Here is a 12,712-nt window from a genome sequence, read left to right as displayed (position 1 = left end):
GACCAAGTGAACTTTTTTGGGGGGGGAATGGGGATACAGGCAACACCAAACATTGCTGGGGGGTGATTGCAGAGCAGGCCAAAATGAGGCACAGGAGAGGGTAGTTAGGACCTTGTTGCTGCTCCTGGAAACCTCACTCTGGGTGTTCCAGTGCTTGAAGATTAATGGGGATGAGAACCGAATACACAAATCCTGTTTTGTTCATCTGTGTATCAGGTTATCATCTCCATTAATTTTCAAGCACCTCGAAAAAAAAGAAAAAGCAGGGTCTGTTCATCCGGTGGAAGATTACCCAGCTCTGAAAAGGAACAGAGCATTGACATGCTGCAATGTGGAGTGGCCTTAAAAACATAATGTTGGAGCCGGGTGTGGGGGTGCACGCCTTTAATCCCAGCACTCAGGAGGCAGAGGTCGGATCGCTGTGAGTTTGAGGCCACCCTGAGACTACATAGTGAATTCCAGGTCAGCCTGGGCTAGAGTGAAACCCTACCTTGAAAAGCCAACAAAACAAAACAACAGACAAAAGCCATAATGCTGGGACTGGAGAGATGGCTCAGTGGTTAAGGCACTTGCTTGCAAAGCCTGATGGCCCCAGTTGGATTCCCCAGTACTCACTAAATCCAGATGCACAGATGGCACATGCATCTGGAGTTCATTTGCAGCAGCAGAAAGCCCTGGTGTACCTATTCTCTGTCTCTTAAATAAATATATTCAATAAGAAAACATGTCACTGACACAAGAGCCACCCTGTGTCATCTCATTGACACTAAATGTCAGCCAGAAGAAGCACAGGAAGAGACACAAGAGACAGGAAGTAGATCTGTGGCTGCCAGAGGCTGGGGAAGGGAATGAGAATCACTGCTGATGGGGACAGCTCTCCTTCAAGAGGAGGGAATGTTCCGGACTTTTTTTTAGTGTTGAGCATTTTCTATGTGTCTCCTGTATCTGGATGGGTCTCTGTTTTGTGAGATTAGGAAAATTTTCTTCAATAATTTTGTTAAAGATGTTCTCTATGCCTCTGGCTGTATTTCTTCCCTTTCTTGTATGCCCATGACCTGGATATTTGGTCTTTTAAAGGTATTCCACAACTCCTTCATATTCTGTTCACATGTATTTTTTTTTTTTAATTTGAGAGCGACAGATAAGTAGACAATGGGTGTGGCAGGGCCTCAAGCCACTGCAAACGAATTCCAGATGCACGCACCACCTTGTGCATCTGGCTAACGGGTCCTGGGGAATTAAACCTCTAACTGGGGTCCTAAGGCTTCACAGGCAAGTGCTTAACCGCTAACCTGTGGGGCTGAAGAGATGGCTTAGGTGGCTGGAGGCCCTGGCGCGCCTATTCTCTCTCTCTTTCTCTCTATCTGCCTTTCTCTCTCAAATAAACAAACAAACAAACAAACAAAAAAAGCAGTTGCTTGTGAAGCCTAAGGACCCGTTTGATTCCCAGGACCCACTTAAGCCAGATGCACAAGGTGGCACATGCATCTAGAGTTCATTTGCAGTGGCTGGAGGCCCTGGTGCACCCATTCTCCCCGACCCCTCTCTTTCTCATAAATAAATAAAGTAAAAAACAAAACAAACAAACAAAAAAACACTTTTTTTTTGGTTTTTCGAGGTAGGGTTTCACTCTAGCCCAGGCTGACAGAGATTCACTCTGTAGTCACAGGGTGGCCTTGAACTCATGGCAATTCTCCTACCTGTGCCTCTGAGTGCTGGGATTAAAGGTGTGCACCACCATGCCCGGCTTTAGTTCTCTCTCTTTTTTAAATTTTTTATTTACTTTACTCCCCCATAAACAGAATGGATGTGTCAGGGCCTCCAGCCACTGCAAACAAGCTCCAGAAGTATGTGCCACTTACATGAGTACTGGGGAATAGAACCTGGGTCCTTTGGCTTTGCAGGCAAGCACCTTAACCAGCCCTCTCTTCAGTTTTTTGTTGCTTCTCTTTCATTTCATCCAGCTCATTGTTCACAGTCCCATTGAATGTTAGATATACTTATCATGGTTTTCTTTGGGGTTCCATATGTAGAGTATCATCTGTTTTCATTGGCAGTTTCCAGCATGGGACAAGGCATTCTTTTTTTTTTTCTCAATTTTTATTAACATTTTCCATGATTATAAAAAAATCCCATGGTGGGCTGGAGAGATGGCTTAGTGGTTAAGTGCTTGCCTGTGAAGCCTAAGGACCCCGGTTCGAGGCTCGGTTCCCCAGGACCCACGTTAGCTAGATGCACAAGGGGGCGCACGCATCTGGAGTTCGTTTGCAGTGGCTGGAAGCCCTGGCGCGCCCATTCTCTCTCTCCCTCTATCTGTCTTTCTCTCTGTGTCTGTCGCTCTCAAATAAATAAATAAATAAATAAAATGAACAACAACAAAAAAATCCCATGGTAATACCCTCCCTTCCCCCACTTTCCTCTTTGAAATTCCATTCTCCATCCTATCCCCACCCCATCTCAATCAGTCTGTCTTTTATTTTCATGTCATGATCTTTTCCTCCTCTTATGATGGTCTTGTGTAGGTAGTGTCAGGCACTATGAGGTCATGGATATCCAGGCCATTTTATGTCTGGAGGGAGCACATTGTAAGGAGTCCTACCCTTCCATTGGCTCTTACATTCTTTCCGACACATTAGACCCTGAGCCTTGGAAGGTGTGATCAAAATGTTACTCAGTACTCTAGTCACTTCTTTCCAGCACAATGATACCTCTGACTCATCCCAAGGTCACTGCCATGGGAAAAGAGAGGATTCTCTACCCAAAGTGAGCATAGCATTAATATAAGGGTATGAATATTAAGAGAAGTGCTTACTGGGCAGTTTGATAAGCATAGTATATTCATTTTTCCAGACATCAGCAGATGTTACACCCCTAGGGCTCATGACTACTCCTGTTTTAAGTTTTCAGTATCAGGGTTGTATTCCCTCCCATGGAGTGGGCCTCCAGTCCACTTGGAGGGCAGGTGGTTTTCACCATGATAGACGCACCACTATTGCACCCGTTGGTTCATTTGGCTGGCCAATTATAAGGCTTGCATTGTCCACTGTTGAGTATCTTCACTGGTGGTATCTCTTTCTCCCATTTAACTGCACGTAGAATGGTTTCTTCAGCTTTCTGTCAGTGGGACAAGGCATTTTCGGTGGGCATCTCTTGGCTTCGTGTCTCGTGTTGTTTTGCACTGGGGTTTGTCCACCTCTAGAAAGTCCCTTGTTTTGCTAAGAGTGCAGCAATTGTAGCTTACCTGGTGCCTGTGCTATGTAGCCTGGTTAGCTTTGGTCAAAGTGGGAGTGGGAAGGTGGTCTATTGGTGTGATTGGGCTGGGTACACTTGAGCCTGAGCAGGGTCCTTCCTATATGTAGCCTCCAGGCAGGTCTGGGGATGATCCTGGGTGGCCTGCCCTGTTCCTGCTCCATGTCCAGACAGGGCCCTGTTCTCCCATTGCTATTCACTGTCTGGGGACATTGAAGTGTGACTAGCACCGGGGCTCTAGGGCTGCAGGGCTGGTGTGGCAGGCTCAACAGGAGTGTGGTGGTTACCTGTTCATAGCAATTGGTCAGGCATGTACAGGGAGAAAGCCCACTCAGGCTTGAATACTCAGTGTTACCCACTACCTGGTGCCTTGAAGTAGGATTTCCCAGGAGCCTTCCTGTGGGCTGCAGTGGAGCCTAGGACTGTGAAGTGAGATCTGTTCTGGGGTCTCTCCTGGAGGCTAGCGCAGTTTCCCTCCTTCTCCACCTCCTTTGTGTGTGTGTGTGGTGGGGGGAATTCTTTCCCAGTAGATCTGCTGCTACTGGTTGAGGCAGGCCCAGACCAGCAGGTGGGAGCTCTTCCCAGGCAGAACCCTGAACTAGAAGCACCCCTTAGTGGCTTGTCCCTGCTTCTCTGCTGGGTCTCCCCTATGTTAATGATTAGTTACCTATCTTGTGGGGGGGATCCATTTCAATGTGACTCTGGGGCCCATGACCTGGGGATCCACTGAGGCCCATAGGCTGCTTGGAATCTGAGTGGACACCTCAGAAAAGCCCGACGTGGGGAGGAGGGCATGGCTGGCAGCACTCAAGCGGTGGCATGAGAGGGCTTTGGCCTAGGTCAAGGGTTTGGGGGACTGGAAAGCTCAGCCCTGGGTTCCAAAGTGTGGAAGTACTGACATGAAATGAGCCCTGGACTATCAAGGTCTGAGGGAAGGGGACAGCTCTAGGATCCTCTCTGGCCTGCCTGTCTTGCCAGGTCCAGGCAGGACCTAACTACTCGCAGGGACCTCTGGATACCTTGGAGGTATCCCAGACAAAAGACAGAAATGTCCCCGAGACCCCTAGAAATCTTGAGGTATCTCCAAATACCCAAAGAGTATAAGACCCGGAGACACTTGAAAATATCCCATGTAACCCCCCAGAGGCCTCCAAAACACCTCAAGATCCTCATAGACACCCAAAGATATTGAAAGAGCCCCCAGAGACCATATTGGTCTTGGCAAAGACTTTCTGAATACAACCCCAATTGCTCAGACAATAAAACCACAGATTAATCACTGGGACCTCATGAAATTACAAAGATTTTGCACTGCAAAGGACACAGTGAAAAAAGCAAAGAGGCCACCTACAGAATGGGAAAAAAATCTTCGCCAGCTATATATCTGATAGAGGATTAATATCTAGGATATACAAAGAACTCAAAAAGTTAAATAATAAGGAATCAAACAAGCCAATCAAAAAATGGGCTATGGAGCTAAATAGAGCATTCCCAGAGGAAGAAATACTAATGGCATATAAACATCTAAAAAAATGTTCTATGTCACTAATCATCAAGGAAATGCAGATTAAAACTACATTGAGATTCCATCTCACTCCTGTCAGATTGTCCACCATCATGAAAACAAATGATCATAAATGTTGGCGGGGATGTGGAAAGAGAGGAACCCTTCTACACTGCTGGTGGGAATGCAATCTGGTCCAGCCATTGTGGAAATCAGTGTGGAGGTTCCTAAAACAGCTAAAGATTGATCTACCATATGACCCAGCTATAGCACTCCTAGGCATATATCCTAAGGACTCATCTCATTTTCTTAGAAGTACGTGCTCAACCATGCTTATTGCTGCTCAATTTATAATAGCTGGTAAATGGAACCAGCCTAGATGTCCCTCAACTGATGAGTGGATAATGAAGATGTGGCACATTTATACAATGGAGTTCTACTCAGCGGTAAAGAAAATTGAAGTTATGACATTTGTAGAAAAATGGATGGACCTGGAAAGGATTATACTAAGTCAGGTAACCCAGGCCCAGAAAGCCAAGCGCCACATGTTCTCTCTCATATGTGGATCCTAGCTACAGATGACTGGGCTTCTGCGTGAGAATGAAAATACTTAGTAGCAGAGGCCAGTAAGTTAAAAAGGAGACATAAAGGGAAGAGAAAGGAAGGGAGGAGGGTACTTAATAGGTTGATATTGTATATATGTAAGTACAATGATTGTTATGGGGAGGTAATATGATGGAGAATGGAATTTCAAAGGAGAAAGTGGGGGGGAGGGAATTGACACGGGACTTTTTTATAATCATGGAAAATGCTAATAAAAATTTTAAAAAAAGAGTAAAGAAACTTGGGCTCAAAAAAAAAAAAAAAAAAAAAGAGCCCCCAGAGACACTCAATTTCCTAGAACCTTTAGTGATACAAAGAAAAACCCTAAGAGATCTTGGGACCACCCAACACCCCAATGTGTGACCTCACAATTTAGACCCATTGACCAAATGTCCCCAAGCCCTTCTAACTGTCCTGTTCTGAAGCTGCCAGGCCCCTGAAGCCTTACATGCTGTTGGTACCCAGTCAGTAGGTTCATGTCTGCTGAGCCATTTAGGGACCCTTTTTCACTCCCTTTACTGCACTAACAGTCTAATGCACCCTATCTATCCTACCCACTCCGCAGCCCTTCCTTGGGCCAGGCCCTAGGTCATGTTACACTTTCTTGGTTTCCTGTCACCTCTATGACAGCAGCTGGAAATGTCCTCTCCAGGGACTTGGTAGCCAGAGGTCTGGACCAAAGGCAGGAATGACAACCAAATGTTCTACCTGGACAGACTTAAAATAAAAACCTTTGAACATGAGCCAACAGGCGTTTATTCAACAGGTGTCTGCTCAGCAAATCTGCAGCCCTGTGACCCAGTGCCTTAACCTCTGTGCCTTGTCCACAAGAGGGCAGTAATGACAGGGTGGTCAATAGGGTAGCCCTGAAGGGTGGTAATGAGGACTGGAACCAGAGACCTGTGTGAACATAAGCCTGAAGTTTGCCTTTGGTGGGTGGGTGGGGCCTCAGAATGACCGTCATAAGAGCTGTGACCTGTGATGAAGGGTCAGGTTAAATATAGTCTACCATTGCACAAAAGTTGAATTTAGAAGGTAAAAAATGCTGAAGCATGATTTAGTTTTCATAGAGGATATTGGCTTGGAACTCTCAATCCTCCCCCAATGCTGGTATGACAGACATGTACCCCCACGAAGCCACTTGTAAATAAATTATGACATCAAAAAGCCATGGTTAGCCAGCCTAGCATGTCCCATTTGCATGACTGCATTTCTTGGCTTGGACTGGATCTGAAAACCAGCCGCAGGGCTCTCTGGGGAGTGTTCTGAACCACAGTGCAAGAGCTTTGGTTAGGCCTTTCCCAAGACCTACACAGGTGCAGCTTGCTGGAGCCTCCTGCAGGGGTTGGGGGTGTGGCTGGGAGGTAGAGCCCCGCCTCCGATCCCAGTGTGGAGGGGGCGTGGCTTGGAGGTGGGCTCCCCAGCTAGAATTCCAGTGAGAGGGGCTTGGCTGGGAGGTATGATCTTCCTGCCTACACTTCTGGAGTTGCTGGATTGACAGGTGTGCTTTTTTTTTTTTTTAAACTTCTTTATATTGGGTAAGAACTCATTCCTTCCATGAATATTTACTGTCTCTTCTTTGAGGAGCTGCGATTCCAGAAAAGACATGCAGTGATCATGAAAGTAAATTAAAACAGGTGTGGTGGTGCCACCTATGATCCTGTGGTAGAAATTCCTTTTCTAAAATGTATTTATTTATTTATTTGAGGGAGAGAAAGAGGCAGAGAGAATGGACGCACCAGGGCCCCAAGCCACTGCAAATTCCAGATGCATACGCCTCCTTGTGCATCTGGCTTATGTGGGTCCTGGGGAACAGAACTGGGATCCTTTGACTTTGCAGGCAAACGCCTTAACCGCTAAGCTAGCCCTCCAGCCCGAAATTCTCTGAAAAGATCACTCCAATGCCAGGATGAGGGAAAGTAGAGTTTATTATCCAGGGACCAAGGAGCTTGAGATAGTGCTCTAAAGAACTCTGCCATCCCCCCCACCCCACCCCCCGCTCTTCAGGCCCACCCCCCAGTAACACCTCCTCCAGCAAAGCTCTACCTCACCAAGTGCCACCAGCCAAGGCCTCCTAAGCCATGACAACACATGAGCCTATGGAGGCCATCTCATTCAAACTGCCACAGTTGGCACTGGCTAAAAGTTTTTGTTTCGGGCTGGAGGGATGGATTAACAGTTAAGACAGTCGCCTGCAAAGCCAAAGTATCCAGCTTCGATTCCCCAGGACCCACGGAAGCCAGATGCACAAGGTGGCGCATGCATGCATCTGGAGTTCATTTGCAATGGCTGGAGGCTCTGGCACATCCATCCTCTCTCTCCCTCCCTCTCTCTGTCTCTCTCTCTGACTCTTTCACAAATAAATAAATATTTTTTTAAAGTTTTTGTTTCAATTGCAAAAAAAAAAAAATCAGCTCAGTATGACTGCATGTTTCATACAGTAAGGATGTGTGTGTATGTGTATGCTTAAAGAAGTGGCCTTAAAAATATGTTTCCAAACTTCAGTGGTGTTATTTCTCTAGGTTTTTAGAATATTATAGGTGATTGTTATGCTTTTTCATGTATTTACCTCTACATTTTAATTTACTTTTGAATTATCTATACTAAATATATATCTTCTATGATTTTTTTTAAATTGTTGTTTCTCAAGTTAGGGTCTTACTCTAGCCCAGGTTGACCTGGAACTCATATAGTCTCAGGGTGGTTTGAACTCAGGGAAATTCTTCTACCTCTGTCTCCCAAGTGATGGAAATAAAGGCATATGCCACCATGAAAAAAAAAAAAAAAGAACTCTGCCCCCCCAAGCTGAGATTTTATTTCCATTTTATAGTTTTCATAGCCAAGAGCAGGGTTAAGTGAACAAACAAGATGTGTCAATTTGCATATCTGTCATTTCTGTAGTCTGGCCACCCTAACAATGAACTCAATTTTACTTGGTTTTAGCCTAAACTATCTTTCCTTTTTATCATCCTTCTGGGCCCTTTCTGGACAATTCTCTCTTTGGGATTTTCCATCTGCTAAATTTCAGCTCCTCAGCAATGAACTCTATTTAAAAAAAATTTTTTTGTTTATTTTATTTATTTGAGAGTGACAGAGAAACAGGCAGATAAAGAGAAAGAGAGAGAATGGGCGCGCGAGGGCCTCCAGCCACTGCAAATGAACTCCAGACGCATGTGCCCCCTTGTGCATCTGGCTAACGTGGGTCCTGGGGAATTGAGCATCGAACGGGTGTTCTTAGGCTTCACAGGCAAGCACTTAACCGCTAAACCATCTCTCCAGCCCTCTATTATTATTATTATTATTTATTTATTTTTTTGAGGTAGGATCTCGCTCTAGCTCAGGCTGACCTGGAGTTCACTATGTCATTTCAGGGTGGCCTCGAACTAACAGCAATCCTTCTACCTCTTCCTCCCAAGTGCTGGGGTTAAAGGTATGCACCACCACGCCTGGCCCATCAATGAACTCTTACATTAACTCACTGACTCAAGTTAACTTTTAGCTTCTTTCCTACCACAGTCCATGGGAGGCTGAGTGAGGAGGATTGCTGTGAGGTCCAGGTCAGCCCAGGATAGAGTGAGAACCTGCCTGGAAAAAAAACACACACACACACACAAGAAAAGGGGCTGGAGAGATGGCTTAGTGGTGAAGGTGCTTGCCTGTGAAGGCGCTTGCCTGCGAAGCCTAAGGACCCAGGTTTAATTCCCTGGTACCCACATAAGCCAGCTGCACAAAGAGGCACATGTGTCTGGAGTTTGCAATGGCTAGAGGCCCTGGCATGCCTGTTCCCTCTCTCTCAAATAAATAAAAATTAAAACAAGCAATGTGTTGTTAAAAGTCTTGTGGGATGTGGTGGTGTACACCTTGAATCCCTTGCAGAGTCGGAAGGATCGCTTTGAGTTCCAGGCCAGCCTGAAACTACATTGTGAATTCCAGGTCAGCCTGGGCTAGAGCAAGACCCTACCTCGGAAGATCGACCCCCCCCCCAAAGTGGGATGTCTAGCCAGGTGTGGTGACGCACTCCTTTAATCCCAGCACTCAGGAGGCAGAGGTAAGAGGGTCTCTGAGAGTTCAAGGCCACCCTAAGACTCCATAGTGAATTCCAGGTCAGCCTGAGTTACAGTGAGACCCTACCTAGAAAAACGTGGGACCTCTGGAATACCCTGATCCATCAAGAGGGCGGAGGGGGCTGGAGAGATGGCTTAGCGGTTAAATGCTTGCCTGTGAAGCCTAAGGACCCCAGTTCGAGGCTCGATTCTCCAGGACCCACGTTAGCCAGATGCACAAGGGGGCACACGCGTCTGGAGTTCGTCTTCAGTGGCTGGAGGCCCTGGCGCGCCCATTCTCTATATATATCTGCCTCTTTCTCTCTGTGTGGCTCTCAAATAAATAAATAAAAATGAACAACAATTTTTTTTTTAAAAAAGGGTGGAGGATCGCATACGCGGTGCTTTGCTCTCTGCTGCCACTGCGCGGCCCCTTCCGGAACTGCAGTCCTAGCTACCCTGTGCCCTCTGAAAACAGGCACACCCTAAACCACCCACAATTGTGCAGCAGAAGAAGGCACCATCAGTGCTTATTGCATGCTTAGAACGTATCCCAAGCACTGAGTATGTTTCGCCCCTCCCAGAGGTAGGGTCTCCACCACGTCCAGCTGGGATTTCTAATTTTATTTATTTGAGAGGAGATAGAGAGGTGAGAGGGAAAGAGGCAGATAGAGAATGGGCATGCCATGGCTTCCAGGCACGGCAAATGCCAGACACATGTGCTACTTTGTACTGGCTTTACGTGGATCTAGTGGAATCGAACCTCGGTCCTTCAGCTTCGCAGGCAAGTGCCTTAACTGCTAAGCCATCTCTCTAATATATATTTTATTTCTTTTTAAGTAAAGATAAAGAGAATGGGTGTATTAGGGCTTCTAGGTGCTGCAAACGAATTCCAGATCCATGTGTCATTTTATACATCTGGCTTTACATGGGCATTGTCAAGTGCCTTAACCGCAGAGCCATCGCGCCAGCCCTCCACTTCCTTTGAAATGGTGTCTCTTGAGTTGGAGCGATGGTCAGCGATTAAAACGTTTGCTGGCAAATCCTGACATCCTGGGCTCAATCCCCCAGTAACCATGTAAAGTCAGATGCACAAAGTGCCGCACGTCCTTGGAATTCATTTGCAGTGCTAGAAGCCCCCCAGCACGCCCATTTGCACGCGCTCTCTCTCTCTGCTTGCAAATAAATAGAGGCCGGGCGTTGGCGCACGCCTTTAATCCCAGCACTCGGGAGGAAGAGGTAAGAGGATCTCTGTGAGTTCAAGCCCACCTTGAGACTACACAGTGAATTCCAGGTTAACTAGCAAGACCCTACCTCAAAGAACCAAAAGATAAGATAAATAAATAAAATTAAAGAAATGGGGCTGGAGGGATGGCTTAGCGGTTAAGGTGTGTTTGCCTGAGAAGCCATAGGACCCAGGTTCGATTTCCCAGGACCCACGTTAGCCAGATGCACAAGGCGGCGCATGCATCTGGAGTTTGTTTGCAGTGGCTGGAGGCCCTGGCATGCCCATTCTCTCTCTTCTTCTCTCTCTTAAGTAAATAAATAAATATAAAGGAATGGAATCTCTCACTGGCCTGAAGTTCACTCGGGAGAGAAAGCACAGGGGACCCGGATCAGCAGCCTTGTTTTAAAGTTTTCTCATGTCTTAGCAGGGTTTTCTGAGTCGTCATCAACCCGCCGTGGCCGCTCCCCGTCACCGTAGAGGCTGCAGACTCTCCCGGCTCCGGAAACAACTCTCAGCTCACCCGTGCAGCCCGTGGGTGGGCTCCTGCGCCCTCCCCCGCGCCGCGCAGCAGCTGGCCTGCTCCGCCTTCAGCACCCCTGCGCTCTCCGCTGCCGCCTTAGGGGCATAGTGCTTCTATGTCTTCCAGTCCGTCCCTTCCCTTCGCAGCCCTGGCCGCGACTGCTCGTCTCTGGGGGGTGTGGGGCGGCCCCGGGGCTGGGCTCCCTGAGGCCCTATTCTCTGACCGTTCCGCCGGCGCGCCCGCTGCCCCGGGCTGCTCCCACGGTTGCCTTGGGAAGCGCGCCGGCGCCTCCATCCCTCAGTTGCCCGTGTTCCCCTCCCCAGCGTGTGGCACTCTCTGGAATCATCCTGCAGACTTGTGACTGTCTGCCCCCCACGAGTGACGGCACCGTGTCCCGGCTGGGTCCCCGGGCCTAGCTCGAGACGAGTGGGTAACCAGGGCGGCCCGTGCCCACGAGTGGGGACTTCAGTGCTGCAAAGTGCTGTGCCCGTGGGCGGCCGGAAGCCGCGGGAGGGGCGGCGGGCTGGACCGGAAACGGCCCTCGAGGCGGAGGCACCCGACTTCCCGCCGACCCCTGTGGGGGGTAGAGAGGCGCCTTCGGAGGGGTCACCCGGGGGAAACTTCCGTTCTGTCACGCACGCGCGCCCCACGGGGTGCGCGAGGCATTGCACAAAGGGTCGTCCCTGGGGGCTGTCGAACGCACTCGCACTCGACCACGCGCTGGAAAAACCACGACAGCCCCGGTCGGCGATCACTGGCTTGCATTCCGGCAGCCTGCACGCACCCCTGCACTCATGACCTGCGTGACACCCGGGGAAGAAGCCCGCGGAGGGAGGAGGATCAGGAGCTCAAGGTCGTCCATGGAGGCCAGCCTGGGCTACATGTGACCCTGTCTCAAAAAGGAAAAAAGGGTGCCCCACTTGCAGCTGGCTACCCCGCGGCTGAAAGGCAGGGCCAGCTGTACCCTGGGGTGGCGCTGTGTGTGTCCTGGGTATCCCCAAAACTGTGGAGCTCTTATGGGGGGCTTCAGCGAAACACCAAGCGTCGAGCAGACTGCACTCAGGAAGCTCGGCCGGCGCCTCCCAGTGGCCTTGGGCATAGCTGGGAGTCTTACAGGAAGAAAGAGAATGAGCGTGTCGGGGGCTCTTGAGGCTGCAAAGTAACTGCGTGGGTCTGGCATTTACGTGGGTGCTGAGCATTGAAGTTGGTCCAGCAGGCTTTTCAAGCAAGTGCCTTTAACCACTGAACCACCTCCCCAGCCTCCACTTTTTATTTTTGGCAAAATCTCACTGTAGCCCAGGCTGACCTGGAACTCACTCTGTAGTCCAGGCTGGCCTGGAACTCATGTCTATCCTTCTACCTCCTCTGCCTCGCGAATGCTGGGATTAAAGGCTAAGAATTTGTCATTCTTTTTTTCCTCTCATCCTTATTATTATTGGTTTTTAACATTTTGTTATTATTACTGTTGTTACTGTTTTTTTGGAGGAAGGGTCTCACTCTAGCCCAGGCTGACCTGGAATTCACTATTTATTCTCAGGGTGACCTCGAACTCGCAGCGATCCTCT

The sequence above is a fragment of the Jaculus jaculus genome, chromosome 1 (assembly GCF_020740685.1).
Source record: "Jaculus jaculus isolate mJacJac1 chromosome 1, mJacJac1.mat.Y.cur, whole genome shotgun sequence".
Lineage (NCBI taxonomy): Eukaryota > Metazoa > Chordata > Mammalia > Rodentia > Dipodidae > Jaculus > Jaculus jaculus.
Note: the sequence above shows the minus strand (reverse complement) of the source record.